Source organism: Galeopterus variegatus, unplaced genomic scaffold, assembly GCF_000696425.1.
Source record: "Galeopterus variegatus unplaced genomic scaffold, G_variegatus-3.0.2 Scaffold7261, whole genome shotgun sequence".
NCBI classification, from domain to species: Eukaryota; Metazoa; Chordata; class Mammalia; order Dermoptera; family Cynocephalidae; genus Galeopterus; species Galeopterus variegatus.
The window spans coordinates 54,502-70,303 of record NW_007733372.1 but is presented as its reverse complement, the minus strand read 5'-3'; the positions used below and the strand labels follow the sequence as shown (position 1 = coordinate 70,303).

General features: G+C 43.9%; 1 long non-coding RNA gene across 2 annotated transcripts in view; it reads right to left on the bottom strand.

Annotated features, from left to right (window-relative positions):
• The window catches only part of LOC103607230, a 23,531-nt gene that overhangs the window by 6,314 nt on the left and 1,415 nt on the right, over positions 1–15,802 (bottom strand). For both annotated transcript variants that reach the window (XR_551951.1, XR_551950.1), the window contains exons 2-3: positions 15,174–15,302; positions 9,148–9,287 (exon numbers count right to left, since the gene is read on the bottom strand). This is a non-coding gene — a long non-coding RNA (uncharacterized LOC103607230). The remainder of the gene's footprint in view (positions 1–9,147; positions 9,288–15,173; positions 15,303–15,802) is intronic.

Genomic DNA, 15,802 nt, shown 5'->3' with positions numbered 1-15,802 from the left:
TGTTCTCAGAGATACAGTGGGCTGTGTGGGTACAGAGCAGTGAGTGGGGTTGGGTAGCAAGAAGTGTTGGAGGAGGCAGGGAGGGGCCACGCCTGGTGTAAACTTTGCCAAGAAGTCTGCATTTTCTTCTCAGTAAAACCTGTCTTTCGAAGGGTTTTAAGCAAGGGAATTCCATGACTGGATTTGTCTTTAAAGTACACGGGCTGTGTGGGGGAGTGATGAGTGGCAGCCCGAGGACAGCAGGGAAACCACAGGGCTCGGCGTGTCAGGAGGAATGTAGGATACTACTCTGGCTTTTCTATTTTTATTTATTTTTTGGCAGCTGGCTGGTTTAGGGATCAAACCCTGAACCTTGGTGTTATCAGCACCATACTAACCAACTGAGCTAAACTCTGGCTTTTTTTAACTGACAAGGGTTAGTACAAGAATTAGGAGCTTACAAAATCACTGGATGGTCTGAAAACAATGGGCTGGGGATCTGGGGAAGGGCTGACTCACCAGAAAGAGCCCAAGTCAGGAAGGTAAGGATCAGGAGGCCACCACCAGCATTGCTGAGTTCAAGAGTGTGCAGTCAAGTTGACCAGGCGTCAGAAAAACAAGTGATCCCTGCAATGACTACCCCCAGGCACTTAGAAAACTGAGGCGCGTACATGGAATGCACTACGTGTCTCTGTGAACTTATTTGCCAGAAAACAAAATACTTTTCTCGGAGGACTGTATTAATATGCTTTACTTCAGCCTTCTAAAATTGGGCACCAGGGGCCAGCCTGTGGCTCACTTGGGAGTGTGCGGTGCTGATAACACCAAGGCCACAGGTTCGGATCCTATATAGGGATGGCCGGTTCGCTCACTGGCTGAGCGTGGTGCTGACAACACCAAGTCAAGGGTTGAGATCCCCTTACCGGTCATCTTTTTTTAAAAAAATAAATAAATAAATAAAATAAAATTGGGCACCAGCTTGAAGAAATGTTCACCCAGAATCCCAGTTACCTCTGGGAGAGTTTTTGCGTGTCCAGTCCCTGAAGTCCCAGAAGAAATGCAGGAAAGAAGTGGATCCGAGGCCCAGCCCAGCTCCCTTCCCAGCTCCCAAGGCCGGGAGGGGAGAGGGGGGAAATACTTCACAAAGACCTGACATGACTTGTCCATGGAGTGGAGGAGGAGGAAGAAGGCCGATGCCAGGGCTCTGGTTTGTGCAGTGGCTGGGTGGTGGGGGGAGAAAGAAAAAAGAATTTGAGGGTAGGTGAGAAGCCCAGGGTTCAGTGTAGCACATGCAGAACTCCAGAGGCTGTGCACTTTCCCAGCCTTGTAGTTCACGGGGTGGGGGGAGCTTTCCTATAGAAGATCATTGATCCATGGGGAGAAAAATCAATTAAAGCCCACTGACTGAAAAATATCTTGGGATGGAATTTTTCTAGGGAAAAAAAAGTCCCAAAGCATAACTCATGAACTGGTTCTACTAATAACACATAGCCATAGCCGATAAATATATACATTTATTAAGTGTGAAATATATACATTAACTAAGCCAAAAAGCGGGGAGGGGGCCGGCCCCATGGCTCACTCGGGAGAGTGCGGTGATGGGAGCGCCGAGGCCACGGGTTCGGATCCTATATAGGGATGGCCGGTGCGCTCACTGGCTGAGTGTGGTGCAGACCACACTGTGCCGAGGGTTGCAATACCCTTACTGGTAAAAAAAAAAAAAAAAAAGGGAGGAGGGAAGAAAGGCAGGAGAGGGAAGGCAGGCAGACAGTAGAAGAGAAAAAGATGACAAACCAGGAGGAAAGCAGAGGAAGAGAGTGGGAGACCAGCTGCAAATGGGAGGGAATAAAGAGGAAGAAGGGAGAGCTGGGCGCAGAGAGAGAGGGGAAGGGAGCCAGGGGACAACACAGCAGCAGTCAAGGACAGTGAGAGAGACAGCAGACAAGGAGTGACTTTGTCCTTTCTCCCATAAAAAAGAACTCTGCTTAGTTCACTGTGAAAGACGTTCCATCTTCTGGAAGCAGTCTCCAAGTCCTCTGCTCAGTTGTTGAGGTAACCTGTAACCAGCTGGAGTGGCCGACTCACTTCTCCATCCGCTTGCTTCCCAGAGACCCAGGTATGGGCTGCCATGTCTCCTAGCTTCGGGCCTTAAATGATGAGCTCTTATTGCTGGGAGTTCAATTGTAAGTTTCATCTTTAATTATTTACTCTCCCCTGCCCTGCCTAAAGTAACCACTATTAACTAATGAGAGTGTATCCTCCTGTTCCTTCCTTCATGCTCACGTAACACAGAAACATAGATAGCTAGATGGATAGGGGGAAGGAGGGGGAGGGTTCTACATATACACATAAGTATAGTTCAAAGCCTACAGCCATGTGTAACATAAGTATTGTCCTGGTCAGAGGAATGTGGTTGCTCCAGAGGGAGGGCTTATATCAGACTGGAATGCCGAAGAAGAGGATTTGAGGTGGAAGTTGAAGGATCAAGTGTCCAGAGGCAGAGCTGGGGGAAAGACCTTCCAGAGAGAAGGCAAGGAGGGACGAGGCACATTTGGGACACAGTAGATAACACGGTGTGACTGTGAGAAAGAATCTTGCAGAGGAGCTACACCTGACAGAAGGCACTGAGTAGAGGAAGATCAGGGCCAAAGAGCTACCTTCAGATAACCAGAGCTCGTTACAGTGCAGTGACCAACCAGGAGGAGAGCAGAAAACGCCCTTGCAGGTCAGACGGCCTGAGGACCACACTTAGGTACCAAGTGGTTGGACTCGATCAGCTCTAGGGTCTCTTTTGAATCAAATTCTATGACTACCACCAAGTCAGTAAATTCCAAATACTGCCTCCTCCCACCTTAAAAAGGAGAGGTTCCATGAACAGTGGCTTGTTCATCACTGAGCTCTGGGTACCCAGCTGGGTGGCCACCACATGGGAGCACTTAATATTCAGTGAACTGAATTAGATGCTTTTGGGGGGTCTCCTGTATAGTTCACTGGGAGAAACAGACTGATAATTCCAATACAACACAATACAATGAAGAAAGGCCCAGGGCAATGGGAACACAGAGACCCTCCAGGGAACAGTTTCAGAGATGAACAAGGCCCAATTTTTTTTAGAGGATACACAGGTGGTGAGAAGTTGAAGTTCAAGAATTTATAGGAAGTAGGTAGAGCACTTGAATTCAGTTACCCACAAAACACAGTTAACCACTTCACTACACTATTAGGTTTTATATGGGGAGACCAACTTCCAGGTATAATTTTTCTTTCTCATGGGGAAATGTTATAGTTGGCTAACGTAGCCAAAAGATCTGATGCAAAATGAGAAATGACGGAAAAAAAAGCACAAATCAGAAATAGATGATTTGGCTTCCACGGCTTTTATTTACTTTTTTTCTGATTATAAAACACACATATATTTGTACACCCATGTTCAAAGCAGCATTACTGGGCCGGCCCGTGGCTCATTTGGGAGAGTGTGGTGCTGATAACACCAAGGCCACGGGTTCGGATCCCTGTATAGGGATGGCTGGTTAGCTCACTTGGGAGAGTGTGGTGCTGACAACACCAAGTCAAGGGTTAAGGTCCCCTTATAGGTCATCTTTAAAACAAACAAACAAACAAAAAAAACCCCAAAAAACAAAGCAGCATTACTCACAACAGCTAAAATGTGGAAACAACCCAAGTGTCCACTGACAGATGAATGAATAAGCAAAATGTGGTATATACATAAATAAAATATTATTCATGTTGTTGTTGTTTTTGTCTTGGGGATGGAATGAATGTATTTACCTGTGAGAAGGACATAAACTTTGGGGGCCATGGAGGGGCTAGCGGTTAGCTCAGTTGGTTAGAGTGCAGCCCTATAACACCAAGGTCATGGGTTTGAATCCCCATACCACGTAGCACACTACACCCCAGAACTCCCAAGCTCAAGTGATCCTGTGCGACGCCCGAGCCCAGGTCCCTGGGGCAAGGTCCTACCACCTGACCAGTGACTGTAATTCTCTTAGCCTTTTCCTCAGTCATCCGATGGCTGCCACAGCCTTAGCCATCACACCAGTTTTCAGGCAGGAAGGAAGAAGAGGGAGTAACTTCTTCTGAGGTTTTATCTTTTTAGCAGGGAAGAGAAACCTCTCTAATAACACACTTCTCCCTATACATTTCACTGGCCAGAACTGGGTCACATCTCTTCCACTCCTCAGATCCACTGGCTGAAGGGAATAAGATTGTCTTGGTTGTTTAGCTAATCACAATTCATCCTTCAAGCTAAGGTAGATTCCTCCCGCTCCCAAGGGATCAGATTTCTACCCACGACCTGAAAAGAAAAAATTGGGGCTCTGTAAGCAGGGAATATTGGTTGTTGGGAGAAGAGTAGCTGTTGGGGCAGCCAACAATGTAACCACCATAGGGACTCTATACATTTTTCTAAGCAAATGCATACGTACACTTATGTACATGTTATGTATAGTACTGTATATGACCATTTCTCCAGGTTGTTTCTAAAAAGTATTTATGATGTATACCCCAGGCTTATACTAAGTTTAAAGTAGAAAAGCACCCCATAAACTGTATATTGATCACACATTAGAATATTCCTAAACCATAAAATATAGTTAACAGTACCTACACCTCAGGGTTGTGCCAATTGAATGAGTTGATATATGTGCTTAGATTTATACTAAGTTTAAAGTAGAAAAGCACCCCATAAACTGTATATTGATCACACATTAGAATATTCCTAAACCATAAAATGTAGTTAACAGTACCTACACCTCAGGGTTGTGCCAATTGAATGAGTTGATATATGTGCTTAGAACCAAGCCTGGCACATGGTAAGGGCTACATGAGAGTCAGCTGCTATTATTATTATTATTAAGCTGGCAGGATAATAAATATATTGAGGGACAGTCAAGACCCCCATATCAACAGCATCCTACGACAGATACTTGTGTATCTAATAAAATGAAGATTTACACATCACATTTATTATGTAATATGTGAGTTACTAGATTTGGATCCTAAAAAACAACAGTTCAAATATAGGATGAAGAGGAAAAAAATATACATATAAATGGGGAAATATGACTTCAGAGCTATGCACGTGAAAAAGCATGCAGTGGCTAGTTTGCAACTCTGAACACTGAGAGATGAGCACTAGTGAATCCTGGCAGCATGAACTCACTCTGGACATGGCAACCTGCTTCTATTCTCTCACCTGGTTTCAATGGTTTGAAGAAAAAAAGGGATGAGCAGAGTCCAAGGGAAATTACTACCTAATGGCTAGAAGAGATGCGTGAGAGCAGATCTATAAAACATCCCCATGGGCCCGTAACACAAATAGCACTGTTACCTGCTAAGCACTGGATTACTACATCAATCAATTAGGTATTTCTTTCAACAGGAAATGGTTTTTTTATATTGATTCCCTCTTTGTTGTGGTAGTTGTAACAGGACTTCACTTGAAAGGGCTTAATGATTTTTCATTGTGTTTGAAATAAATTTTCTAAAATTATGTCTAATTTCCAGACATTCTATTTATCTGTTTGCAAATGTGGAAATTCATAACACTCAAAAAATCTTAAGGACAAGTAAAATTCAGAGAGTTTGGTTCCTTTAAGACTATGACAACACTGTTAGCCCAATGGAGTAGCATTTTCCTATCCCCCTCAACCCCCATCAAAGTAAACAACCAGGAGTTGGTTGGTTACTCAGTTGGTTAGAGCACAGCATGATAACACCAAGGTCATGGGTTCGGATCCCCATACTGGCCAACTGCCAAAAAAAAAAAAAAATTTTTTTTTAAAGTAAACAGCCATTTAACACTTAGCATGTTCCAGGCCCAGAGTGCTCAGAACCATGGAGAGCTACAAAAATGTAGAAGAAACTTCCCTGCCCCCTCCCCTGCAAAAGCTTCCAACCCAGTTAACTATCTTCAAGTAATTAAAGATAGCTAACTGAGGGGCCGGCCCAGTGGCACACTTGATAGAGTGCGGCGCTTGGGAGTGCGTTGGCGCTCCCGCCGAGGGTTCAGCACAGTGCGGGCGCGACACCAAGGGTTGCGATCCCGTTGCCGGTCCCGGTACGGGCGCGACACCAAGGGTTGCGATCCTGTTACCGGTCAGTAAAAAAGACAAAAAGGAAAAAAAAAAAAGATAGCTAACTGAGTATTAAGTTAGAAATATCACATGCTGTGAGGAAACAGGAGGTCAGGGAAGAAATTCTTTCTAACTGGAGGATCTGGGCAAGCTTTGGAGTGGGATCTAAAATGAGTAGAGGTGGGTGGATATGAGGAAAGCATCCCTTAATGGAGGGAGTACACAAAAAGGTGTGGAAAATGGAGGGGCCTGATAACACCACGGCCAAGGGTTTGGATCCCTATACAAGACAGCTGCCAAAAAAAGAAAAAGGAAAAGAAAGAAGGGGCCGGCCCGGTGGCGCACTGGATAGTGTGCCGCTTGGGAAGCGCGGTGGCACTCCCGCCCGAGGGTTCGGATCCCACATACAGACCGGTTCCCGCTCACTGGCTGAGCGAGGCGCGGGAGCAACACCGAGGGTTGCGATCCCGTTGCCGGTCCCCGGTCCGGTACGGGGGCAACATTGAGGGTTGCGATCCATTGCCAGACACGGAAAAAGACAAAAGACAAAAAAAAGAAAGAAAATGGAGGGGCATATTCATGAACAAGGAAGCTTCTGTGAGGCCAGATGTGTGTGTGTGTGGCAGGGGTGGTCAGGATAGAGCAGAAGGGTGGGAGAAAAACAGTCATAGATGAGAAAATGTATTCAGCACCTACTACATGCCAGGGGCATTGTATATATTATTTCAATCAAACTTTACAACAATATTAAACAGTAATATCCCTATTTCACAAATGAAGAAATTAGTCCAGAGAGGTTAAGAAACTCCCCTAAGATCATTTAGCTTGTTAATGGTGGAACAAATATTCAAATCAGGTCTGTCTAATTCAAAGTTCCTATTTTTTTCTGCCATACCATGTTCCCTTGAAGCCCAGCTACAGATTCTGGACTTTATTCTATAGGTAGGTGGTGAAGGAGGACAGAGGTAGTAGCATCACCAGATATTTCCATTTAGCTAGGGCCCACTGTGCATCCAGAACTGGGCTGGCTCTTTCCACTCCAGAAACAAGAGGCAAACAAGACACTGTCCTGCCTTTAAAGAATGTGCACTTTTATGGGAAAGCAGAAACATTAATGGACACATTTATTATTATGTAAGTACAATGACGGCAGTTAGGGCAGAGTGCTATGGAAATACCCTTGCAAGGAAAGCTGCCTAGGATGTCATTTCAACTGTCTTAGAAAAAGTGTAAAGTTGAAGGAGGTGGCAAAGGATATTCTATGCAGAGGAAAAGAACAGTCTGAAAAGAAAGGTATGAACTTCCATGGTGCACATACCTGTAAGTCATAGAAAGGATAGGAAATGAGGCTGGAAGGCTTGGGAATGCCTTGCTAAGGAGCGGGTTTATCCTGAGGCCTTCAGAAGCCCTTGAAGAATTTCAGCAGGGGAGTGATGTGGTCACGTGTGAATGTCAGAAAAATTCAGAAGTACCTTGGGGAATGAGGATTAGTGGCAAGCAGAGAAATTAGTTGGCAAAAGTTTCTTTTTTAAAGATGACCAGTAAGGGGATCTTAACCCTTGACTTGGTGTTGTCAGCACCACGCTCTCCCAAGTGAGCTAACAGGCCATCCCTATATAGGGATCCGAACCCGTGGAGTAAGGGGATCTTAACCCTTGACTTGGTGTTGTCAGCACCACGCTCTCCCAAGTGAGCTAACAGGCCATCCCTATATAGGGATCCGAACCCGTGGAGTAAGGGGATCTTAACCCTTGACTTGGTGTTGTCAGCACCACGCTCTCCCAAGTGAGCTAACAGGCCATCCCTATATAGGGATCCGAACCCGTGGCCTTGGTGTTATCAGCACCACACTCTCCCAAGTGAGCCACGGGCCAGCCCTTATGGTTGGCAAAAGTTTAGATGAGAGAGAGCCAAGACCTGCATGAGGACAGCAGTGGCAGGAATGGAGAAGGGTTGGGTTTGAAAAATATTTAGGAGGTAAACTCATCAGATTTGGTAGCTACATATGGGGAATCAGGGAGCAAAATAAGTCAAAATGATTTCCAGATTTCTGTCCTGGACAACTGGATGTGACTGGTGAGAGAAACTGCTGGAGAGGAAGCAGGTCTCAAGCAGACAGGAAGAGAAGGTCGAGATTGGTGAGGCCCAGTGAATTCGAGGTACCTGTGGACACAGTAGGGCGATCCAGAACGGTGGGACATGGATTTAGAGCTCTGGGGATAATCCAGACTAGACATAGAGGTTTAATAGTCAGCATGCAGAGGGCAGTTAAAGCCACAAGAGTGGATCAGACGACCCAGGAGAGCATGCAGAACAAGGAGAGTGGCAAGGAGGAAAAGCCAGAAGTGAGAAGATGGAGCAAAAAGAAAGAGCAGTTAAGACTGCCAAGCCAGGCATCCCAAGGATGGAGAAGCAGATGATGTCAAGTACAAGAGAGGACATGTAAACATGGCCCCAAAGCCTTCATCTGTTTAGGCACAATGTGAAGCTGCTGAGGGGATGTCTGGTAGACTGACGGGAGACACGATACCTGGGGTTAAACAGATGAAGTAAGGACCATAAAAACAGACTAGGGTCTCAGGAAGCTTAGCTGACAATGAAATAAGGCAACGGCTCCAGGGAGACACGAGGTCAAGAGAGAGCTTCATTTTTTAAAGGCCATGAGAGATTTAATCTGAAGGAAATGAACCAGGAGCAAGGGAAAAATGGCAGGTCCCCAAGAGAAGAGAAATGACGGTGGAGGGACCCGAGGAACATGGGGGATTGTGTGTGCATGAACACAGGTGGGAAGTGGGCCTGGCTCGGATACACAGTGCGTGGCCTGAGAATGGAAGGAGCTTTCTGTTGGTTAATTTGAAGGGGAAAATAAGTACGGCTGGCATTTGAGGAAATGAATTCTGATTGGGCTAACAAAGGGGCCGGAGAGATAAAACCAATAATTTGTTAAGAACTTTGAGGAAAGTAATTTGGAGAATTTCCTGAGCAAAATGGAGGAGGGAGGGAGTTAAAACAAATAGATAGAATTTTCAAATGACATGGGACCATGAATTAGTCATGGCAACAATCTACATACACAAATGGTGTTTTCTCTAGTAGATTCCAGGATTTCAGCAGTATAGAGACACAAGCAGGTTGATCCAAGGGTGATGCTTCATTTCAGACACAACCAGTATGGGAAGCTGAGGATGCTGGTGATCACCACAGATTTCTAGCCTGGGAAAGGAAGAAAGAGGGGTTAGAAAACTGAGGTCTCATGCTGAAATAAAGGGATATGAAAAGATAAGGTGTTAGAAACAGGGAGGATAGGCTACTGGGTGTTTAAGATTCTGGATGTGATGCTGTTCTTAGGAATGATAAGGACCAGGATACGGCAACTGAAAAGAGGTAGAAATGAAGATAACTGGACTTGCAAAGGTCAAAATATAAAAAGGCTGAGGTGACTAAAGTCACCTTAGGGTTTGGTATGGCTCGGGCTAAACAGGAAGACTGTAGATCAAGCACCAGGTCATCAGTGAACATGGGAGAGGGTGAGTAGGGAGATGGTACAGAGCACAGCAGTGTGGGATGGCATTAGTCCCAAAAGATGTCAGGATTAGCAATGCCTTTCATATGGTTTTGTCAGAAAATCACTAGAAGATTTAGGCGATCCATAATTATGTTTTTGCCACAGTGACAATGCCATTTAAGCAATATAGTGCAGGGACACTCCTGATCCATTTCTTAGGTAGTAAACAGGATGTCATGATTTGGAATATAATAAAGTCATTCCTCTCCATCCCCATCCTTTAATTCCCAGGTTTAAAATTGTACATAAGGGAGGAAAGAGCTGTGCCCTAAAGAGTGCCAAGTAAGTTTGGTGGCAACTCCGTACTGGAATGTGGTTCGCTGGAATGTAGAGGAGAAAAGAGACTGATGTGTCTTCCTCTTTCCTTCTCACCACCTCTGGGCTGCTGTTTCCTTGAGTGGCAGCAGTTGAACCCCCCTGTAATAACGCCCTTGTTAAGTTTTCTTGGGTTTACTCTCTCCAGCCAAAGCACCTTTGTATCACAGGGAAAAAATGTAAGACAACAGCAGATGATCATAGATACAGAAATACTTCCAGAAGGACCTCCAATGTTGAGAATAGATTACCACAGAAAACACTAAAGCCGGTCATTTATTCCACTTTTAATAGACAATAATCCACCTAGCTCAGAGAGATTAAGAAAATCTCTTAAAAAAAAAAAGGTCTGGCTAGCCATGAATCTCATCCATCAAGAAACTAAGTACTGGGTACCAGAAACTAAGTACTGAGTACTGACCCTGAAGTTAGCACTGCTCAGATGCAAAGCACAAACACAGAAGCTGAGATGTGAGTGACCAGGGGCCAGTTGATCTAGGAAGGTTAAGATTAGGAAGGAAATAAAACCAGTCTTGGAAAGTACAAACACTTTGTCCTCTTTTTTCATAACTATTTGCACACCTGCCTTGGGCATTTTATTTACTGTTACTGCTGATTTCTATAACCCCTGAAGACTAGCATTATTATGCCTGTTTTATAGCTGAGGAAATGAAGAATTAAGAAGTTACAAGCCTTTTCTAATGGTTACACCGATGATAAATGGCAGAACCAGGACCTGAACCCAAATTTGTTTTTTCTTTGGCAGTTGGCTGGTACAAGGAACTGAACCCGTGACCTTGCTGTTACAAAGCTGCGTTTTAACCAACTGAACTAACCCACCAGCCCCTGAACCCAAGTATTTATGACTCCACGGTGTGCTTGTCCCACTTACCAGATTTGCAGCTAAGTACCTCCCTAAATACTTTTGCAACTGGTCTACCTTCCAAGGCCTGGAACTCCGAAACCATTTCTACTCTTAATCCCCCAGTTCAAGTGGGACCTTTGTCTTTTTTTGGTAACTGACTGGCAGGAGGAACCTAACCCTTGTTACAAGGCTGTATTCTAATGAACTGAGCTAACCAGCCAGCTCCTCAAGTAGGAACTCAGAACAAGAAATGACTCATAAAAAACAAACAAAAAATAAAAAGGGCCAGCCCCTGGCGTACTCGGGAGAGTGTGGTGCTGATAACAACAAGGCCACGGGTTCACATCCCTATATAGGGATGGCCGGTTGGCTCACTTGGGAGAGCGTGGTACTGACAACACCAAGTCAAGGGTTAAGATCCCCTTACCAGTCATCTTTATAAAAAATAAAATAAAAAACAAATAAAAATTAAAAAGTAGGGCGTAATGTTAGTAACCAAGTGCTGAGAAAACGTCAGCCATCCTCAGTAGCAGTTTCAGTGGATTAATTTCTTAACTTGATGATTTTCTGAGGCTAAAGATAGCCTTTTTAATACTGAGTGCTGTGGGCTTGTCCCAAATACTTACAAATTTGTCACCTGCCTTATGTTACCTACTCCTTTTTCACATAGAAATTAACTTTTAAAAGGCTGGTTTGCAGCCGAGCACTGGGCTGTGCACATCTTGTTCAACTTGTAAGTTACAGCTGAAATGCGGAGGCCTTTACCTTGGTAGGCCTTTATCTTAGAAGGCTAGGCTAGATCCTCTGTCCCCAGACTTTCCACTTCTTCCTAGGATGTCCACAGCTGAAAATTAGATACGCACTATTTGCAAACTATCTGTTCACAGCCAATCTTCCCTCTGGCCTGTGGACTCCATGAAGACAGGCATGCCCAATTCATTTGTTCACAGCTGTATTTAGCCTCTGGGCCTCGCATAGCAGGCACTGGGCAAATGGTGAATGAACAGCTGGGTTCACCTAGTCCCCTCTGGGGCATCAGTCTTCTGCGAAGGAGAAAATCCCTATCAGAGAGGTTATACTGCCCACTTTCACAGAGAAGATAAGTTAACTGCCAAATCTCTTGCCATTCCCCCACGCTAACCTGCCGTGCACACACACAATTATGTAAGTCAACTTCCTGCATTTGTATATTGCAGTAAGTGTGCCGTGAAAACCCACACTATAAAAGCTACCATGGACTGAAGAATTTTCTACTCATTCTGTTCAATTACACATTGCACATTCACTGGGATGGGCAGGTAGTAGGAACAAATGCAATACAAATAAGTTGATTTAGCTTCTTCTCTGGAGGTGACTGTACTAGCAAAGTAGAGAAAAACAGGCTAGTTTATTAAAAAGATTTCAACTTTCTTGATATTTACAGACAATAACCAGATTTATTCATTATAATAAACCACTCAGCCTTAGAAAAAGAATGACTAAAACCTTATAAAAGGACATAAAATAAATTTGCATATGTGGTGTTAGCTTTAAAGACATAACATGGGACCTCACCTATTAACATATACAGTTAGGGTATTTCACCATAATTTAAATTCCAAATCTTTTTTTTTTTGTCCTTTTTGAGACTGGCCACACTGCGCCCAGCCAGTGAGCACTGTGAGCACACCGGTCATCACTATATAGGATCTGAACCCGCGGTGGGAGCGCTACTGCGCTCCCAGCTCCGCACTCTCCCGAGTGCGCCACGGGCTCGGCCCTAAATTCCAAATCTAATATATGCATTGATATGATTAAGGGGGGGAGTTTCCCTTTAGTAGCTCAGGTTTCAAAAGCTCCACAACCAGTAAGAATACCTATAGCTTAGTCAATTAAGAAAATAAGAAGACACCTATAGTTTTCATCCAACCTGCATGGATCCAAACTTTGAGTAACTAATTTAGATGCATACACAGGAATTTTCATCCTGATTTTTCTAAACATTTCATTGGAAACTGGGCATGGATCTGAATTGGAACAGGGTCCTACCACCCAAATTTATAGAGGTTCTGCAGCCTAACAAAAAGCAGGAAAGTCTAGCTTTCACTTCAGCCCCATCACTACCTTTACCACCTTGCATGTGACCTTTAGTGCATCTCCTCTTTCAGCTGGTTTCCTTGTCTGCAAAATGAAGACACTGGACTAGATGCCCTGCCCACCTCTAACAGTCTCAATACTATAACCAATGCAGAGCTCCAACTTCCTACTTAAGTAACAGCAAAAGAATTAACCAAAAAAGCAAATATCTTGAGGCAGCCTTTAATTTGTGGTAAGGGAAGTTACTTAGCATGAATTCATTGCTTGAATCAATCCCAACTGTTTAGAAATAGAAATATGGCAAAACCAGATTTAACAGTCAGCCTCCTTATAATCCATAAACAAGAAGAAACTATCTGAACAAAGCAAGGAAAGAGAGATACCAGTCATCTTTTAACATCCTTTATTCTTCCACCCACTCCCACCCCTCACCCTCCCCACACAGGTCCTTTCCTAAACCACATATCTTAAACCCAAATTTCAGTATTTAATGGAAGTTTCTGAAAAGGAACCATTGGAAATGAGGTAGATGAGATGTCAAAGGAATTGTCAGCTAACAGTCCACATTTGTCCTGCTGCTGTCCTGATCAGCTGGCCAAAGGACACATTCCTGGCAAGATGTTTCTCACCACATCTCCTCAGCCATTAGTAAACTCTAATTTCTCATAGATTCTAAAAAGCTTTGCACAACTGTTATGGTGCTTCCAATACTACCCTTTCTTCTATAGTTGTTGATATTCATTTTCCCAGTAGACTGGAAGCTTTGTAGGAAGCTGGAACTTTTCAAACACCTGAATGACTGAGAAATGGTCAAACACACAAAACTCCCCTTGGTTAGTGCTTTTGACTTTTGTTGCAAGAATCAAAAGGCAAGCAATCACTGCAAATGCATAATCTACTAAGCTGCAGACACACACAGCCAGGCCTGTGCCCACACAGATGGGAGGATAACAGCATACAAACACTAGTGTAAAAGAAATAACAGTTTAATTAAGGTGACAATAACCATTTGTCCTGTTGCCAAAATAAAAGGACTCTAGGATTTCAGAGGAACTCTCATTGGCCCAATACATTTTGCCCAAACAGAACAGAATAAACTCAGTGAAATTAGCCCCACCTTTAGAGTCCCATGGTTCTGAAACTGCATTTTAACCTGTCATTTGAAATTGATTTTCACCTTTAAGGGCAACTGCAAGCAGGCTAGAGCCAACACAACACAATTGCTGCAAGTCTAGTCAAAACACACTTCATTGCTAAAGAACGGAAGACAAAAACATCTCCCACCATGGAAAATTTAAGGCCTGCCTAACAGGTCACCTACGCTGGGGCAAGTTTCAAAAGTTATTCCTGGAGCAGGTGCTAGGATAGCATTCAGGAGCATTTTCCTGCTTTCTCACCTACCACTCTTCCTGACAGTTTTAAACCCTTTTTGGCTTTCCTCACTGGATCTGACTCAGATTATGCTTAATGGGTTACTTCCCCTACTTCTCTTGCTCTCTTATTATCTATGGGGAAGTATCAACTACCTGAAAAGACATTTTCCTACCAACTGCTAGAGAGTGGGGAAAGTTTAATGAAAAAGCATTAAGCCACATGAAAATTTTCCCACAACTGGTTTTCATTTATGAAATATTTATGCAGAGTTTATAAGCTATGAAGCCAGAAACGACTTAATTCAACAGATTTGACTTTGCCAAACTGTGTGGGTGTAGCACTCCAGGGGGAATTACCCAGGTGTTAAAACTCAGATTCAAAGAGAAAATGATCTAATTTTTCACTCCTTACACTAATATTCTCAAAAACCAAGTCCAACACCAAGATTAAGGGTTTGGATCCCTATACCCACCAGCAGAAGCCAAAAAAGAAAAAGAAACAAAGAAAATCAAGTCCAATGCCATTTAAAAATAAGTAGGGGCTAAATTAGATAAAGTCGCCTTTTAATTAGAATGCATAAGGGCCTGGCCCGTTACTCACTTGGGAGAGCGTGGTGCTAATAACATGGTCAAGGGTTCAGATCCCCATAATGTACCGACCAGCTGCCCAAAACCACCCCCCAAAATTAAAATGTATAAACTTTTCTCTAACATGTTTCCAATAATAAGACACCTGCTTATTTTAACAAGATGGATATAAGATTAACGTATCACAGTTCAAAATAGTCATGGGCCTCAAATGCGTGAATACTATTCCAAATGACAAGAGTAAATGTTGAGATTATTCAAGTTCGACAAATTCACACGGGTATTAAATCGGCCAAACGAATGCAACAAAGACACACCTTTCCAAGTTTTCAATTTTTCGTGATTTTCTTAAAGATCAGGACACCGGGCTGGCTGGTTAGCTCAGTTGGTTAGAGTGCGGTGTTATAATAAAGATCAAGGGTTCGGATGCCGGTATTGGCCAGCCGCTAAAATAAACACACAAAAAAATCATAAAACTTTTATTTGTACTGTTTTAAACCAACTACCTGTTTTAAACCAGGTAGGCCAAAAGGAAGGATAAGAGCGAAAAACACTTCGCTGCCATCAATATACCCTATTCAGGGAGGTTTAACTTGCCGCTAATTCGTACGAGGAAAAAAATCTAGGGTCTGTTGCAGAACACTGCAGGAAAAATGCGGAACTTTCGTTGAGACAAATGCAAAACATGAGGAGGAGCATCTCTGAAAATGAGAAATAAGACAGCGGGTAAATGCAACAACGACTGGCCGGACAGCGAAGAAAGCGAAGCTAGAAAGCTACCAACAGTCGCGCCCGAGGACGGGAGCCGCCAGGACCGTGTTCTGTCCTACGCTCTACGGAAGGACAGGCACCCAACGGCTCCGTCCCAGGTTTCCGCGGGTCACAAAAGAATAACGGACGTCCTCCCGCCGGTGGACCTGGGGCCCCGCGCGGCGTTTCCGCCGAG